We start from the raw sequence: 16,607 nt of genomic DNA, 5'->3' as shown, positions 1-16,607 counted from the left end.
AAATGTAACTTCAAAGTAAATGGCATTCTCTTTCCATGACTGACACAATTCCTAAATTGACTTTTTGTTTTCGTAGTGTAAGATTTGACTAATAGTCTCATTTCCAAGTCTCTATTTCTTTAATTTGAAGGTAAAGCAACATTAAAAATATAAGGAGATGTAGCTGTACTTCAGGGCAGTTTTGAAAATTTTGTCAGATCCCAACATTAATAGTTGAAATATGATATGCCCAGCCACCATGGCTCAGCGGTTGAGCATCGACCTAAGAACCAAGAGATAACAGTTTGATTCCCAGTCAGGGCACATTCCTAGGTTTCGGGCTTGGTCCCCAGTGTGGGGCATACAGGAGGCAGCCAATCAATGATTCTCTCTCATCATTGATGTTTCTATCTCTCCCACTCCCTTCCTCTCTGAAATCAATAAAAATATATTTGAAAAAAAAGTGAAAAAAAATCATGACTATATTTACTTGAAATGTATTCTGAATGGTTGAGTTTTCTGGGTTATAAGTTTACTTGTTTATATAACAAATTTTATTTTGAAATGCCAATGTTTCTGAAAATGTCCTATACATTTCTCTGCCTTCTTAAATAGAATATAATTTAGAAAATAACAATTATATTCTATTTAAGAAGAGAATCACCATATGCATATAGATGTTGGTTTTTGCTTTTACTTAAGTCATGCCTTCAGGATTTTAGATTTGTCAGAATTTTGTCCTTAATTTCTATGCTTGTGGAGTTTTTACTCTTCACAGTTTTTTTTGCCTGTTCTTCCCTTGCTCTTAGTCTGTCAGTGTTCTCTTTGTTACTGTCAGCATGTTTACTTGTAGTATCTCCTCTCTTTTATTTTAATTTGATGCTTTATGTATCCTAGTATCCTGGATAACAGATTTATTAAACGCTTATTTAGCATTTGTTATGTGTCAGGCAGTCATTGTTAATGCCAAAGATTAGAACTATGAATAATATTGTCCTTCCTCTAGGGCAGCAGTTCTCAACCTGTGGGTTGCGACCCCTTTGGCGGTTGAATGACCCTTTCACAGGGGTCGCCTAAGACCATCCTACATATCAGATATTTACATTACGATTCATACCAGTAGCAACATTACAGTTATGAAGTAGCAACGAAAATAATTTTATGGTTGGGTCACAACATGAGGAGCTGTATTTAAAGGGCCAGAAGGTTGAGAACCACTGCTCTAGGGAAATTCATTTAGTGGAAGAGACTGATACCTAAGCATATACTTAGTGTACAGCGTAAGTTCTGTAATACAGTTATATAATTTGCAGAGTACTATGAGAGATTGGAGAAAGGGAGCGACTAACTGTACCTGGAGAAATTGAGAAAGGTTACACAGATCACACTTGAAGTAGGTATTTTTAAAATATATTTTTATTGACTTCAGAGAGGAAGGGAGAGAAAGATAGCAACATCAATGATAGGAATCATTGATTGTCTGCCTCCTGCATGCCCTCTACTGGGAATCGAGCCCCCTCCCCACTCCCCCCAGCATGTTCCCTGACTGGAAATCAAACTGTGACCTTCAGATTCATAGGTCCATGATCAACCACTGAGCAACACTGGCTGAGCGTGAGCTAGGTCTTGAAGGATGTGTAGGAGTTTGCCAAGACAAAAAGAAAAATAGCATGAATAACAGTAAATATGTTATGGAGTCTTTTTTTTTCCTTTCTTTTTTTAAAAAATATACATTTTTAATTGATTTCAGAGAAGAAGGGAGAGGGAAAGATAGAAACATCAATGATGAGAGAATCATTGATTGGCTGCCTCCTGCATGCCCCACACTGGGGATCGAGCCTGCAACCCAGGCATATGCCCTGACCGGGAATTGAACCATGACCTCCTGGTTCATAGGGCTCAACCTCTGAGCCACACTGGCTGGGCTGTCATGGAGTCTTAAAGGCATGGTGTGTTCAAGCAACAGTTAATATGGTGACATTACATCCGTTCTCACTTCTTTGAGAAACAGTATTCTGATTTGGTCTTTGGAAGCTGCTCTTCTGCCATTGGATAACTCTTGGTGGCATTTATTTTATTTTATTGATTTTTAGAGAGAGGAAGAGAGAGAGAGACATTGGTGGGTTGCCTTCCACATGCACCCTGACCAGGAATTGAACCGTAACTTGGGTATGTGCTCTGACTGGGAATTGAATCCACCACCTTTTGGTGTATAGGACAGTGCTCCAACCAACTGAGCCACACTGGCCAGGGCTCTTGATGGGATTTTTAATCTTAGTACTCCTGCATCTGGTTAGTTAAGGTGTCTCATCCTTTCTGGATAACACAAATTAGATCAATCAAATGCTGAACCTGCCCTTTTAATCTTGAGTGAGCTAATGCTGGGAACTAAGTGATTCATCCTGGGAGAAGTGCTATGAAGAAATCTTCCATTAATTCCTGATATCTAGACCTGTGGAGTTGCCTTCATCCTGATTTTTTTCATAGAACTGATTCTTTAGCTTTTCCTTTGGTTCTTTGACTTGCTCTATATTCTTCCAAAAAATCTTCCTGCCCCCCTCCCCTTATTTCTTAAATTAATTGAAGTCTGTTTTTATTGTTTGCAACATAACTGAGGTGATTGTCCTATTTTGCCCACTGGTTTCAGTGTCCAAACCAAGAAATTCTGGGAAAACCTTAACAAGTTGGTCACCCTGGTGTAATTGAAACAGTTTGGGAGTAAAGATATTGAATTTTGGGAACCAAATGTTCACATGGAAATATTCAGTACACAGCTGAAAATAATGTGTACAGAACTAATTTGTTATTTCAATCAGCAGTTAATTGAATTCTGAACTAAGCATGGGGGTAAAAAGTGAAAATGATAACCAGTAATTGTCGAACACTTAATATGTGCAAGGCACTCTGCTTATTGTGCACTCAGGGGGTAGGGGGTCCCTCAGCCCAGCCTGTGCCCTCTCACAGTGTGGGACCCCTTGGGGGATGACCACCTGCTGGCTTAGGCCTGCTCCCTGGGGGATTGGGCCTAAGCTGGCAATCAAACATCCTCTAGCAGCCTGGAAGCCCTTGGGGGATGTCCACTTGCCAGCGGGGAGCAGACCTAAGTTGCAGTTGGACATCCTTAGCGCTGCTGAGGAGGCAGGAGAGGCTCCCACCACCATCGTTGTACTGGCAGCCATCAGCCTGGCTTGTGGCTGAGCAGAGCTCCCCCATGTGGGAGTGCACTGACCACCAGAGGGCAGCTCCTGCATTGAGCGTCTACCCCCTGGTGGTCAGTGTGTGTCATAGTGATCAGTCATTCACAGTCTTTCTGCAGTTAGGGTCAGTTTGCATATTACCCTTTTACTATATAGGATAGAGGCCTGGTGCACGGGAGGGGGCTGGCTGGTTTTCCCTGAAGGGTGTCCCGGATCAGGGTGGGGATCCCACTTGGGTGCCTGGCCAGCCTGGGTGAGGGGTTGATGACTGTTTGCAGCTGGTCACACCCCCTTCAGGGTGGGGGTCCCCACTGGGGTGCCTGGCCACTCTGGGTGAGGGACTGAGGGCCGTTTTCAGGCTGGCTGGTGACTGAAGCTCCCAGCCTCTCCTTGTTTTCTTTTTTTCTTTTTTTTATTCTGGAATTTATTTACTTTCTATAATTGAAACTCTGTTGCTGTCACTGGAGCTGAGAGCCAGGCTCTTGCTTGCTCCAGCTCTGAGGCCACGGCCTGCTGAAAGCAGGTATCTGGGGTTTATTTAGCTTCTATAATTGAAACTTTGTTGCCGTCACTGGAGCTAAGAGCCGGCGCCAGCTCAGTGGCCACAGCTGGCTGAAAGCAGGTATCTGGGGTTTGTTTAGCTTCTATAATTGAAACTTTGTTGCTTTCGGAGCTCAGAGCCGGGCCGCGGCAGGTGGGGAACATTGGCTTCCTCCATCACTGGAGCAAGCAAGCCTCCTGCTCGCTTCAGCTGCCGGCCGCCATCTTGGTTGGCAGTTAATTTGCATATCGCCCTGATTAGCCAATGGGAAGTGTAGCGAAGGTATGGTCAATTACCCTTTTTGTCTTTTATTAGATAGGATGTTTAATAATCCTCACAAATATTGCCATTATACAGATGAAGAAAATGAGTTAATTAATTAGCTTATTAAGAACATAAACTAGGAAAAGGTAGAACTGACATTTAGTCCTAGATTTCCTCCTTTAAAACCCTGTGCCCTTAATAACCATTCTCCTACTCTGCCTCAGGGTTTCTTCTCAAGTATTGGCTAGACTAGTACAGAAATGATGTGAAAGCAAAGAAATACTATAATGGAATTATGTAGAGAGTACAGTGGGCACATAGAGAGAGACTCAGCAAGGGTGAGTCAAGGAAGGCTTCATGGAGATGGGTGTGTTTAAGCTGAAAGTAGAAAAATGTCTAGATATTTCTTCAGTAGTAAGTCTTAGGTGGGGGCCTGGAAGTAAGAGACAGCATGATAAGTTCTGGGGAACTAAAGTAATTCAGTGTCTACTACAGGTGGAGTAATTGGAAAGTTGGATAGGATAGGCAGGGGCCAGATTGTGAAAAATCTCTTCTCTGGGGAAAATTTTAGATAGGGAAGTGAGTTTTGTTCATTTTGTTCACTATTGCTTTGGACCTGGCCGATTTGGCTCAGTGGATAGAGCATTGGCCTGTGGACCAAAAGATCCTGGGTTCGATTCCGGTCAAGGGCACATGCCTGGGTTGCCGGTTTGATCCCCACTAGGGGGGCGTGCAGGAGGCAGCCAATCAGTGATTCCCTCTCATCATTGATGTTTCTCTCTCCCTCTCCCTTCCTCTCTGTAATCAATTAAAACATATATATGTATATATATATATATATATGTATGTATGTATATATATACATACACACACACACACACACACACACACACACACACACACTAGAGGCCCGGTGCACAAAAATTTGTGCACTCTGGGGGAAGGGGGTTCCCTCAGCGCGGCCTGTGCCCTCTCGCAGTCTGGGACCCCTTGGGAGATAATGACCTGCTGGCTTAGGCCTGCTCCCGGGTGGCAGAGGGCAGGCCCAATCCCTAGGTGCAGCCCCTGGTCGGGCTCAGAGCAGGGCCGATTGGGGAGTTGGGGCACCGCCCCCTGTCATGCACAGAGCAGGGCGGATCGGGAGGTTGCGATGCCACCCTCAGTCACGCTCAGGGTAGGGCCGATTGGGGGGTTGGGGCACCGCCCCCTGTCACACTCAAGGCAGGGTCGATGGGGAGGTTGCGGCCCCACCCCCTGTCATGCACAGAACAGGGCCAATCAGGGGGTTGGGGCACTGCTCCCTGTCACTCACAGAGCAGGGCCCATCATGGGGTTGGGGCGCTGCCCCCTGTCACGCACCGAGCAGGGCCAGTTGGGGTTGGGGCGCTGCCCCCTGTCACGCACAGAGCAGGGCCCGTGGGGTGGGGGTTGGGGCGCCACCCTCTATCACCCACAGAGCAGGGCCAATAAGGGGGTTGGGGTGCTGCCACTCAGGGCAGGGCCGATGGGGAGATTATGGCTCTACCCCATCACACACAGAGCAGGGCCCGTGGGGTGTGGGGGTTGGGGCATCGCACCCTGTCTCACACAGAGCAGGGCTGATCAGGGGGTTAGGGAGCTCCCCCCTATCAGGCACAGAGCAGGGCTGATCAGGGGGTTGGGGTGCCTTCCCCTGTCTTGAACAGAGCAGGACGGATAGGGAGGTTGTGGCCCCGCTCCCTGTCACACACAGAGCCGCAGGGCGATCAGGGGGTTTGGGCGCCGCCCCTTGTCACACTGATCCCGGTGCCGGGAGGCCTCACGGCTCCGCTGATCCCGGTGCTGGGAGGTATATTACCCTTTTACTATATAGGATAGAGTCCTGGTGCACCGGTGGGGCTGGCTGGTTTGCCCTGAAGGGTGTCCTGGATCAGGGTGGGGGTCCCCACTGGGGTGCCTGGCCAGCCTGGATGAGGGGATGATGGCTGTTTGCAGCTGGTCACACACCCTTCAGGGTGGGGGTCCCCACTGGGGTGCCTGACCATCCTGGGTGAGGGGATGATGGCTGTTTGCAGCTGGTCACACACCCTTCAGGGTGGGGGTCCCCACTGGGGTGCCTGGCCAGTCTGTGTGAGGGGCTGAGGGCTGTTTTCAGGCTGGCGGGTGACGGAAGCTCCCAACCGCTCCTTTTTTTCTTTTCTTTTTTTTTTTATTCTGGGCCAGCTTTAGCTTTGAAGCTTGGCTCCAGCTCTTAGGCCTCCGCTGCTGAAAGTGGTTTCTGGCCTTTGTTTACAATGTTGCGATCTTGCTGGCTGAAGCCCGGCGGACTAAAGTGGGTTTCTGGGGTTTTGTTTAGCTTCTATATTTGTTACATAGTTGCTTAGAGTTGCAGGTCAGAGGCCTGCAGGTGGCAGGCGGGGAACGTTGGAGTCCTCTGTCACTGAAGCAAGTAAGCCTCATGTTAGTTTCAAGCTGCCTGGCTGCCGGCCGCCATCTTGGCTGGCAGTTAATTTGCATATTGCCCTGATTAGCCAATGGGAAGGGTAGCGGTCGTACACCAATTACCATGTTTCTCTTTTATTAGATAGGATGTGTGTGTGTGTGTGTGTGTGTGTGTGTGTGTGTGTGTATGAGCTATTGCTTTGGTTGTATCATAGCAGATGGGTTGGTGAGGATGAAAGCAGCCATAGACAATAGGCAAACAAATGGGTGTGACTATTGCAATAAGCTTTATTTACAAAATCAGGTAGAGGGCTAGATTTGGCTTACAATCTGGATTTGGCTCAGTCCATAGTTTGCTTACCCTGTTCTAGGATGTTGTGGACATTAGTAAAGATTTGAAAAATACTTCAAGAAATGATTAGAGCAATTAGAATGATAATATAAATGAGGGTTTATGGGAATAAGAAGAAAAGAGGACTAGGGGATTTCTCTCACATCATTTTAGGGGACTAGTGAAAATTCCACTGTAGAAAGCTTACAGCAAAGTAGTGTATCAGAACTTAGGGCAGGAGAGTTTCCTGAAAGAAGGGCAAGAGTTGCAGTATCAAACTCTGCAAAGATGAGAGATATAATGAGGATCTGAAATAAGCCATTCATTTTATTTGGCAATTGGGGACCAATGAGAAGTGGAAAACCCAGAAAGTGGTCGAGGCTGGAAGCTAGATTATGATGGGGTAAGGAGTAAGTTGGAGTTGAGGAAACAAGTCAATGGACACTGAATTTAAAAATTGATAATTATAGGAAGGAGAGACCACTGGTTAGCTTGAGAAGGAGGTAGGGTGAAAAGGAGGATTTTTGTTGTTTCTTATTTCTTTAGAAGGCTGGGATTAACTGCTGTTTGTAGGCTAAATTGAAGAAACCAGAGCAAAAGAGACTTAAGGACCTGGCTAGAAAAGGAATAAATGATTGAACCTAGGGTAACTAAGGAACTGTTAGGGAATTGAAGAGATAAAAGTTCTGGTTAGTTTTGAAGGAGTCTCAGGGGGAAAAGGCTTGGAGAAGTACAGACAGATGTGAGGATGGGCTGCAGTAGGGTAGGGAAAGTGAAACAGATTATGTCTATCTCTTCACTTATTAGTTTTCTATTCTACTTTAATTTAAAAGTTAAATATATTTTTAAAGGGAAGAGAAGATGAAAATATAAATCATGATTCTAAATAAGTTAATTTCAGCATTCAGATATTTATAAGTTTTAGGGAGAACGTTTATAAACTGGTAATTCCCAATTAAGGCTATTATACTATTTAATGATGAAATGCAAATATACTCCTGAATGAGCATAACTTCTTTTTTTTTTAATGTTTTTTTTCTTTTTTTTTTATTGTTTTATTGCTTAAAGTATTACAAAGAGTATTACATATGTGTCCTTTTGAGCATAACTTCTTACTGACTTAAATCCTTCATAGAAGTGACAGTAATTTAAAATGTTTCCTCACTCCCCTTTCACAGTTTAAAGTTACTGTCATGGACTATGGTTGGTAGCAATAGTGTGGTTTTCAGTTATGCATTGAGTTCTGGAAACACTGGTTTTGCTTGAAATAAAGGAATTGATACTTGGATGTTAAAGTTCTATAGGGCTGGACATTTGCTTTTGTTCTCTAAATTTAGTGAATGTGGGCTAATACAAACAAACATCTTTATGTATCTTTTTGAGCTTTTGAAATTTTGGGAAAGTGGAATGTTTGAGAGACTTGGAGTTAAGTTAATCCAGTTTTGGAATACAAAGGGGAAAAGTACATGGGCTATAGGCTGTGATTATGATCTCTGCCTTTGAGGGGCATTTAATCTAATGGGGCTTGCTTTTTTCCTTTCCTTTCCTTTTGTTTTGTTGTTTTTTTACAGATACTGCTAACTTGATTCTAAAATTCATATGGACTTGCAAGAGATCCCTCAAATTGCCAAAACATTATTGAGAAAGAACAAAGGTGGAGAACTCATACTTAACAATTTCAAAAGTTACTACAAACCAACAGTAATCAAGACTGCCCAGTACTGGCATAACAATAGACATATAGGCCAATGGAGTAGACTTAAAAATCTAGAAATAAATTCTTATATTTACAATAGATTTTTTTTGTAGGTCAGTTGATTTTCAATGAAGGTGCCCAAACAGAGCAACAAGGAAAAAATAGTCTTTTCAATAAATGGTGCTGGGACAACTGGATTTCTACATCGTATAAAATTGATCAAAGACCTGACTATAAGAACTAAAATTATAAAAGTCTCAGAAAAAAACAGAGGTGTAGATCTTCATTACCTCAGATTAGGCAGTGTTTTCTTAGTATGACAGTAAAAGCCCAAGTGACAAAAGAAAATATCTAAATTGGACTTCATCAAAATTAAAATCTTTTTTGTTTCAAAAGATATCACCAAGAAAGTGAAAAGGCAACCTACAAATGGAAGAAAATATTTGCAAATCATATCCTATATAATAAAAGGCTAATATGCAATTCAACCAAATGGCAGAACAACTGGTCACTATGACATGCACTGACCACCAGGGGCAGACACTCAATGCAGGAGCTGCCCCCTAGTGGTCAGTGTACTCCCACAGGGGGAGCGCTGCTCCACCAGAAGCCCTGAGCTGGGCTCATGGCTGGTGAGCGCAGTGGCGGTGACAGGAGCCTCTCCCGCCTCTGCAACAGTGCTAAGGATATCCGACTGCCGGCTTAGGCCCGCTTCCTGTGCCCAGTGCACAAATGTTGAATGTTGTGCACCAGGCCTCTAGTATTTCATAAAGGATTTGTATCTAGTATACATAAAGAACTATAACTCAAAAGTAAAAAAAGACAAATGATTCAATTTAAAAATGGACAAAGGACTTGAACAGATAGCTCTCTAAAGAAATTATGCAAATAGTCATTAAGCACATGAAAAGACCCCTAACATTATTGATCACTAGGGAAATGCAGATCAAAAGCACAATGAGATATCACTTAATGCTAAAACAAACATACAAACAAACAGACAGGTAATAACTGGTGTTGGGGAGGATATGTAGAGATTGGAACCTTTCTACACTGGAGGGATGTAAAATAGTGTAGCCACTTTGGAAAACAGTTTGGTAGTTCTCTCAAATATTAATTATAGAGTTGCCATATGACCCAGCAGTTTTACTCCTATGTGTATACTCAAGAGATATGAAACATATGTACACAAATGTTTATAGTTGTATTGTTCATAATAGCCAAAAAGTGGAAATAGCCCAAGTATCCATCAGTTGATTAATGGATAAATAAAATGTGGTATATCCTTACAATGGAATACAGTTGACCCTTGAACAATGCAAGGGCTAATGGTGCTGATATCCCACACAATTGATAATTCATTTATAACTTTCGACTTCCCAAAAACTTTATTCATCCTTCGGTATCTGCAGGGGATTGGTTCTAGGACCACCTCACTCCCCCTTCCTCGCGCCCCCCTCCCCCCCGGTAGATACCAAAATTCGAAGATGCTCAAGTCCCTTATATAAAGGATATAAATCAATGCATATAGTTGGCTCTCTGTATCACAGGTTCTCAGCCCCTTCCCTGGTGGAAAAGACTGTTTTCATTTGCAGTTTGAATCCATGGATGGGATACAGAGGGCTGACTGTGTATTTATTTGGGGGGAATCCATGTTTAAGTGGACAAGGGTCAAGTGTATTATTCATCATTAAAAACAAATTAGGAAATAGTAGTAGGTACACCACTCTGTATTAAAAGCCAATGAATTTGTACTTTAAATGAATGAATTTTATGGTAGTGAATTATATCTGAATAAAACTGTTATTAAAAGAAAAAGGTTGGCCGAACCGGTTTGGCTCAGTGGATAGAGCGTCGGCCTGCGGACTGGGGGGTCCCGGGTTCGATTCCGGTCGAGGGCATGTACCTTGGTTGCGGGCACATCCCCAGTAGGGGGCGTGCAGGAGGCAGCTGATTGATCTCTCTCATCGATGTTTCTAACTCTCTATCCCTCTCCCTTCTTCTCTGTAAAAAATCAATAAAATATATTTAAAAAAAAAGAAAGAAAGAAAAAGGTAAATTATACCTAATACCAGCAAAAATTACCTAATGAAAGAATTTTCAGAATGGAAAACTATACAATAAGAGTTCTGGCTTCTAGTCATGATGCACAGTACCTTACACAGAATTACATAACAATTCTAAGACCTGGACAAAATATATTAAATTTTTCATTGAAAGTCACTGGGAAATGATCAAAAGCAGGCAGGAACTAGAGGGGGAGCCTATTCTTATAACTAATAAAATTCATGAGTTGAAGAGTTTTTGTCTGAGGATATTTCTCAATCCTCCCACTTCTTAGGACAGAATGCTATAGCCTTATTGGCTTGCTTATCAGAGTACAGAGTTCCAGGCTGACAAACTAGGGGAGAAATCCAGGAAGATTAGGAGCTGCAAAGAGAGTGAGTCTTAAAATTTGCATGTAAGATCTGCCTAAATGTTTGGCACTCTGATATACTGTGCCTTAACTGGTGGCAGTGGTGGTGGTGATAGAGAGGTATGTGTTTAAAACTCCTTTAAGTTTTTTAAAGGAATCCCGTTGTAAAGTTATTTATAAAGTGAAAAATCTCACATCCCTCCTCACTTTTTAAAATTCTAATTGATATCTAGAACTATAGATGCAATGGAATTGGAATATATTTTTTGAGGAGGTAAAAGAGATTTCCATTTTTTTTCTATTAGGTTTACTATTAAACTTTCCCACCCCTGCTATATATTTTAAATTATAGCTAGAAGACCAGTGGGACTTACAGAAAAGGAGGTTTAAATGTTTCTATTCATTCTTAATTTCCCATACTAGGCAAGAACTTTTACATCAAAATAATGCTTGGCTTCCATTCAAATAGCAAATTTAATATAATTTAATGTTCTGCTATTTAGATTCTACGTTGTTTGTGTTTTTGAAAGACCAATATTTGTAAGTTTCAAGCTCATAAGCTATATTTGTGAGAAAAAAAAGTCACTTAAGAAATGTCATCTCTTCTGGGAAATCCCTCTGATATTCTCAGAGGCAGAACTAGTTGGTGCTTCCAGTGATTACACACAATTGAACCGATACTTAAAGTATAGAAAAGATTAAAGACAAACTATAGGGAGAAACCAAGATGGCGGCATAGGTAAACACCGGAAATTGCTGCCTCATACAACCTCTACAAAACTACAACTAAAAGACAAAACGGACATCATCCAGAACCACAGGAAGGCTGGCTGAGTGGAAATTCTACAACTAGAAGGAAAGAGAGAAGCACACTGAGACTCAGAGGAGGTACGGAAGTGCAGAGGTACGGAGGCTCATGTGGAAAGGGCTGGCAACTGAGGACACGGTTGTCTTTTCCAGTCGGGAGGGAGACTCAAGCTCCCGACGACTATGAACTCCAGTTCCGGGCGAGTCTCAGGGGACCCAGACTCATATGGGGAGAAACTGGACTGTCTGGCATCGGTTGGAACTCGAGGGAGGCTTTCTATCAGAAGTACTTGCAGCAATTACCGGTACACTGAGACGCGGGGCCTCTTAGGGAAGGACTGAGGAACAGCCATAGCTGCTTGCTCTGCCCTGTTGATCCCCTGAGACCCCGCCCCACCCAAGCTGTGCGCAGAGGCTTTTGCATATGAAAGGCCTGGCTCTTTGCAATCTGAAAATTACCTAACAAACTGCAGCTGGGTCAGAGAGACCCGGAACTTCCAAGAGAAGGCCCAAGGCCCCACAGCAGCTTGCATTGCTTCACAGCTGGGCCTCCTCTGGGCACCTCCAAACCCCAAACAAAGAAGAGGAATCTGCAGATCTCTCTGTAACTCTGGCTGGGTGGCCTCAGGGAGAGGCCAAATTAGCACCTCCTTAGAGATCCAAGAGCCAGTGTACCCAGCGGTCAGAGTGGGACCATCCAGATTGCAACTCCTCAGATCCATAAGGGACACACTCAGGGGCAGACTCAGTGAGCACCAAAGCCCCACTTAAGCCAGACTTGTCCCAGAAGGGTGTCTCCAGCACAGAAGTTCTCCCACTGCAGACACTGCTGATTCTCACAGCCAGTTGGCCTGGAGGTCAATTCCTCCCAGTGATACCTACAACAATCAAGGCTTAACTACAACAAGACTGTGCACAAAGCCCACAAGGGGGTGCACCAAGAGTGTCCACCTCAGGTAATTGGGGAGGCGGGGCCACTGGGCCCTATAGGACACTTAGCACAGAAAGCCACTCTATCAACACAGGGAAGCATAAAAAATGCGGAGACAAAGAAACAGGTCACAAATGACAGAAATGGAGGAAAGCAAACTACAGGATATAGAGTTCAAAACCACACTTCTAAGGTTTTTCAAGAATTTTCTAGAAACCGCCGATAAATTTAGTGAGACCCTTAAGAAATCTAGTGAGACCCCTCAAGGTTATGAAAAAGGACCAACTAGAAATTAAGCATACACTGACTGAAATAAAGAATATTATACAGAGATCTAACAGCAGACTAGAGGATCGCCAGAATCAAGTCAAAGATTTGAAATACGAAGAAGAAAAAAACACCCAACCGGAAAAACAAAAAGAAAATGAATCCAAAAATATGAAGATAGTGTAAGGAGCCTCTGGGACAACTTCAAGCGTACCAACATCCGAATTATGCGGGTGCCAGAAGAAGAGAGAGGGCAAGATATTGAAAACGTATTTGAAGAAATAATGACAGAAAACTTCCCCTACCTAGTGAAAGAAATAGACTTCCAAGTCCAGGAAGCCCAGAGAACCCCAAACAAAAGGAATCCAAAGAGGACCACACCAAGACACATCATAATTAAAATGCCAGGAGCAAAAGACAAAGAGAGAATCTTAAAAGCAGCAAGAGAAAGACAGTCAGTTACTACAAGGGAGTACCCATACGACTGTCAGCTGATTTTTCAATAGAAACTATGCAGGCCAGAGGGGAGTGGCAAGAAATATTCAAAGTGATGAATACCAAGAACCTACAACCAGATTACTTTACTCAGCAAAGCTATCATTCAGAATTGAAGGTCATATAAAGAGCTCCACAGATAAGAAAAAACTAAAGGAGTTCATCACCACCAAACCAGTATTATATGAAATGCTGAAAGGTATCCTTTAAGAAGAGGAAGAAGAAAAAGGTAAAGATACAAATTATGAACAACAAATACACATCTATCAACAAGTGAATCTAAAAATCAAGTGAATAAAAAATCTGATGAACAGAATAAACTGGTGAATATAATAGAATCAGGGGCATAGGAAGGGAGTGGACTGAGTATTTTCAGGGGGGCAAGGGATGTGGGGGGTGCGGGAAGAGACTGGACAAAAACCGTACACCAATGGATGAGGATAGTGGGGGTTTGGGGGTTGGTAAGGGCAGAGGGTGGGGTGGAAACTGGGTGGTGTGGGGAGCTATCGGTGAAAAAAAAGGAACAACTGTAATAATCTGAACAATAAAGATTTAATTAAAAAAAAATAGAACTATAGCCAACAGTGGTCTAAATTGGATTATGTCTTTTAGTTGGATAACATCTAGAATTTCTGGTTCCCATGCAGATATAAAGCCCTCTTTGGTCTATACTAAGCCTGAAAGTTGTTCTTGACTTATTATACAAGCAAGAGGCTGGCTGTTAATGGCCTTCCATCATAAAAACTCAATGGACAGGAGAAGTAATAGAATTTAAAATTTAAAGTGCAGGTTGAAATCTATAGAAAAGAAAAATGAACATTGATGACTACCTACTTTGTTATACAAATTGTGCTAGGTGCTTTTTTTAAGGTTTATCTCACTTAATGTTCAGAGTCACTTTTTGTGTAGTTTAATATCCTACTTTTAAAGAGTGTTATTATCTACAGGTAGAGTAAAAACAATAGATGAATCAAAATCTGTGAGGAAAATGATGAGCTGAGTTTTGAATATGTTAAGAAATTTGTGGAATTTTCTGGGGAGTAATCCAGGAGACACTTCAGCTCAGGAAAGTGATCTGGGCCTAAAGTTTTAACTTACTTAAATTTCCAGGGTGGTTGGACTTGCAGAATATGCCAAAATCTGTTTATTTACAAATACAGCAGTTTATTTAAAGGATGCTGACTAAGGGGAGCTATAGTAGAAGGGATGATTCAGTCTAATATTTGAAAGTTACTGTCTACATTTGCTGCCTTTTCTTCTCAGAAACTAAGCTTCCTTGCATATTCCCTCCCTGCCCGCATCACACATTTTATTCATTTTTATGGGTAGCAGCTTACAGTTTTTTTTAGGCATGCCATAGTCTATCATCAGCTGGTGTGTATAATTTAACTCAATTAATTAATTTGATATTTACTTGAAGGTTTATGCTTGATTGAAGTCTTCACATACAGTTAGTACTATTGTAATAGTTTATCACAAAAAGAAATAGTTCATTAATCAGGACTATGGTACTGGCATAAGGATAGGCATATATAGATCAATGGAGTAGAATTGAGAATACTGAAATAAACTTTTACATTTACAGTAAATTGATTTTCAACAAGGGTGCCAAAGCAACTTTTATCAACAGGAAAAAAATATCTTTAACAAATGGTATTGGGACAACTGAACTGGTGGATATCTTCATGCAAAGGAATAAAGTTGGGCCTGTACCTTACACTATATAATATTAATTCAAAATGGATCAAAGAACTAAATGTAAGAGCTAACATATTAAAACTGCGAGTAGACAAAAAAAAAAAGTGTAAATCTTTATGACCTTGGAGTAAGCAGTAGTTTCTTAGGGACAACATCAAAAGCACAAGTATCCACATAAAAATAGACATACTGGATTTCATTAAACTTAAATATGTTTTTGCTTCAAAGGACATCACCAAGAAAGTGAAAAGAAACTCATAGAATTGAAGGAAGTAATTTCAAATCATATTTGATAAGGGAGTTGTATTCAGAATATATAAAAGACTCTTAAAACTCAATAATAAAAAGACAATTCAAAAATGAGCAATTGACTTGAAAAGACATTTCTCTGGAGAAGAAACACAAATGGCCAGTAAGCACATGGAAAGATGCTGAATATCATTGATCATTAAGGAAATGCAAATCAAAACCACAATGAGATGCCCCTTCACGAAACCCATTAGGATGGCTAAAATAATAAAAACAGATAATAATAACAAGTATTGGTGAGGAAGTATGTGGTGAAAGTAAAACCCCCAACATTGTTGGTGGGATTGTAAAATGGTAAAGCCACTTGGTAAAACAGTTTGGCAGCCTCAAAAAGTTAAACATTTGAATTACCATATAACCCAGTAATTTCATACCTAGGTACATACCCAAAAGAAATAAAAGCCTTTGTGCCCACAAAATTTATTCATAGTAACATTATTTATAATAGTCAATAAGTAGAAATGATCCAGATGCCTTTCATTTGATAAATGGATAATAAAATGTATTCAGTAATAAAAATGAAGTACTGATAAAAGATAACAACATGGATGAACCTTGAATAACTGCTAAGATCATACAATCACAAAAAACATATATAGTATGATCCCATTTATATGACTCCAGAAGAGGCAAATCTATGGGAGCACGGCAAGAATGGGGGAGGGGTGACTGCTAAAGGATACAAGGTTTTTTGTGTTTTTTTAATGAAAATATTCTAAAACTGATTTTGATGATGGTTGCATATCTCTGTAAATATGCTAAACACTATTGAATCATACACTTAGAATGGGTAAATTGTATAGCATGTAAATTATGTCTTAAAGCTGTTATAATACCAAAAAAAATATATGAGAGTAATGGTTCTACTGTGATATATTGACTAATCACAAACTAGACTATGTACAGGTAGGCAAAACAATATACTGTACTGTTTTAAACACGAGGTACCATTTCCCTATATTTAAAGATTAACTAGATACTAAATATACATGTATTGTTTATAACCTTACTGAAAAATTACACATCATTGCATGTTTCAGAATTCATTAGAAACAAATCCAAATGATCCAGTTTTTAATATGTAGTTATCAATTGAAGCCATGGAAATATATATGATATCTTAGAAAGGGTTTGTAGAGTGAGAAATGAATAGGCCTCTAGGGCTATAGGCAGAACATAGAGAAGAACAACATGCATGTATGAAGGAAGAAGGCCAAAGAGGATGGTATGGAAGTCATGGAGGTGAGAATGAATG

The 16,607-nt window shown here is 41.4% G+C and overlaps 1 protein-coding gene across 10 annotated transcripts in view; it reads left to right on the top strand.

The window, feature by feature from the left end:
* Positions 1–16,607, top strand: part of KPNA3 (karyopherin subunit alpha 3) — a 126,927-nt gene that overhangs the window by 9,313 nt on the left and 101,007 nt on the right. The window lies entirely within an intron of this gene.

Source organism: Myotis myotis, unplaced genomic scaffold (assembly GCF_014108235.1).
Source record: "Myotis myotis isolate mMyoMyo1 unplaced genomic scaffold, mMyoMyo1.p scaffold_m19_p_3, whole genome shotgun sequence".
In the NCBI taxonomy this organism is placed as follows: Eukaryota; Metazoa; Chordata; class Mammalia; order Chiroptera; family Vespertilionidae; genus Myotis; species Myotis myotis.
Note: the sequence above shows the minus strand (reverse complement) of the source record. Positions and strands in the feature narration are given on the sequence as shown.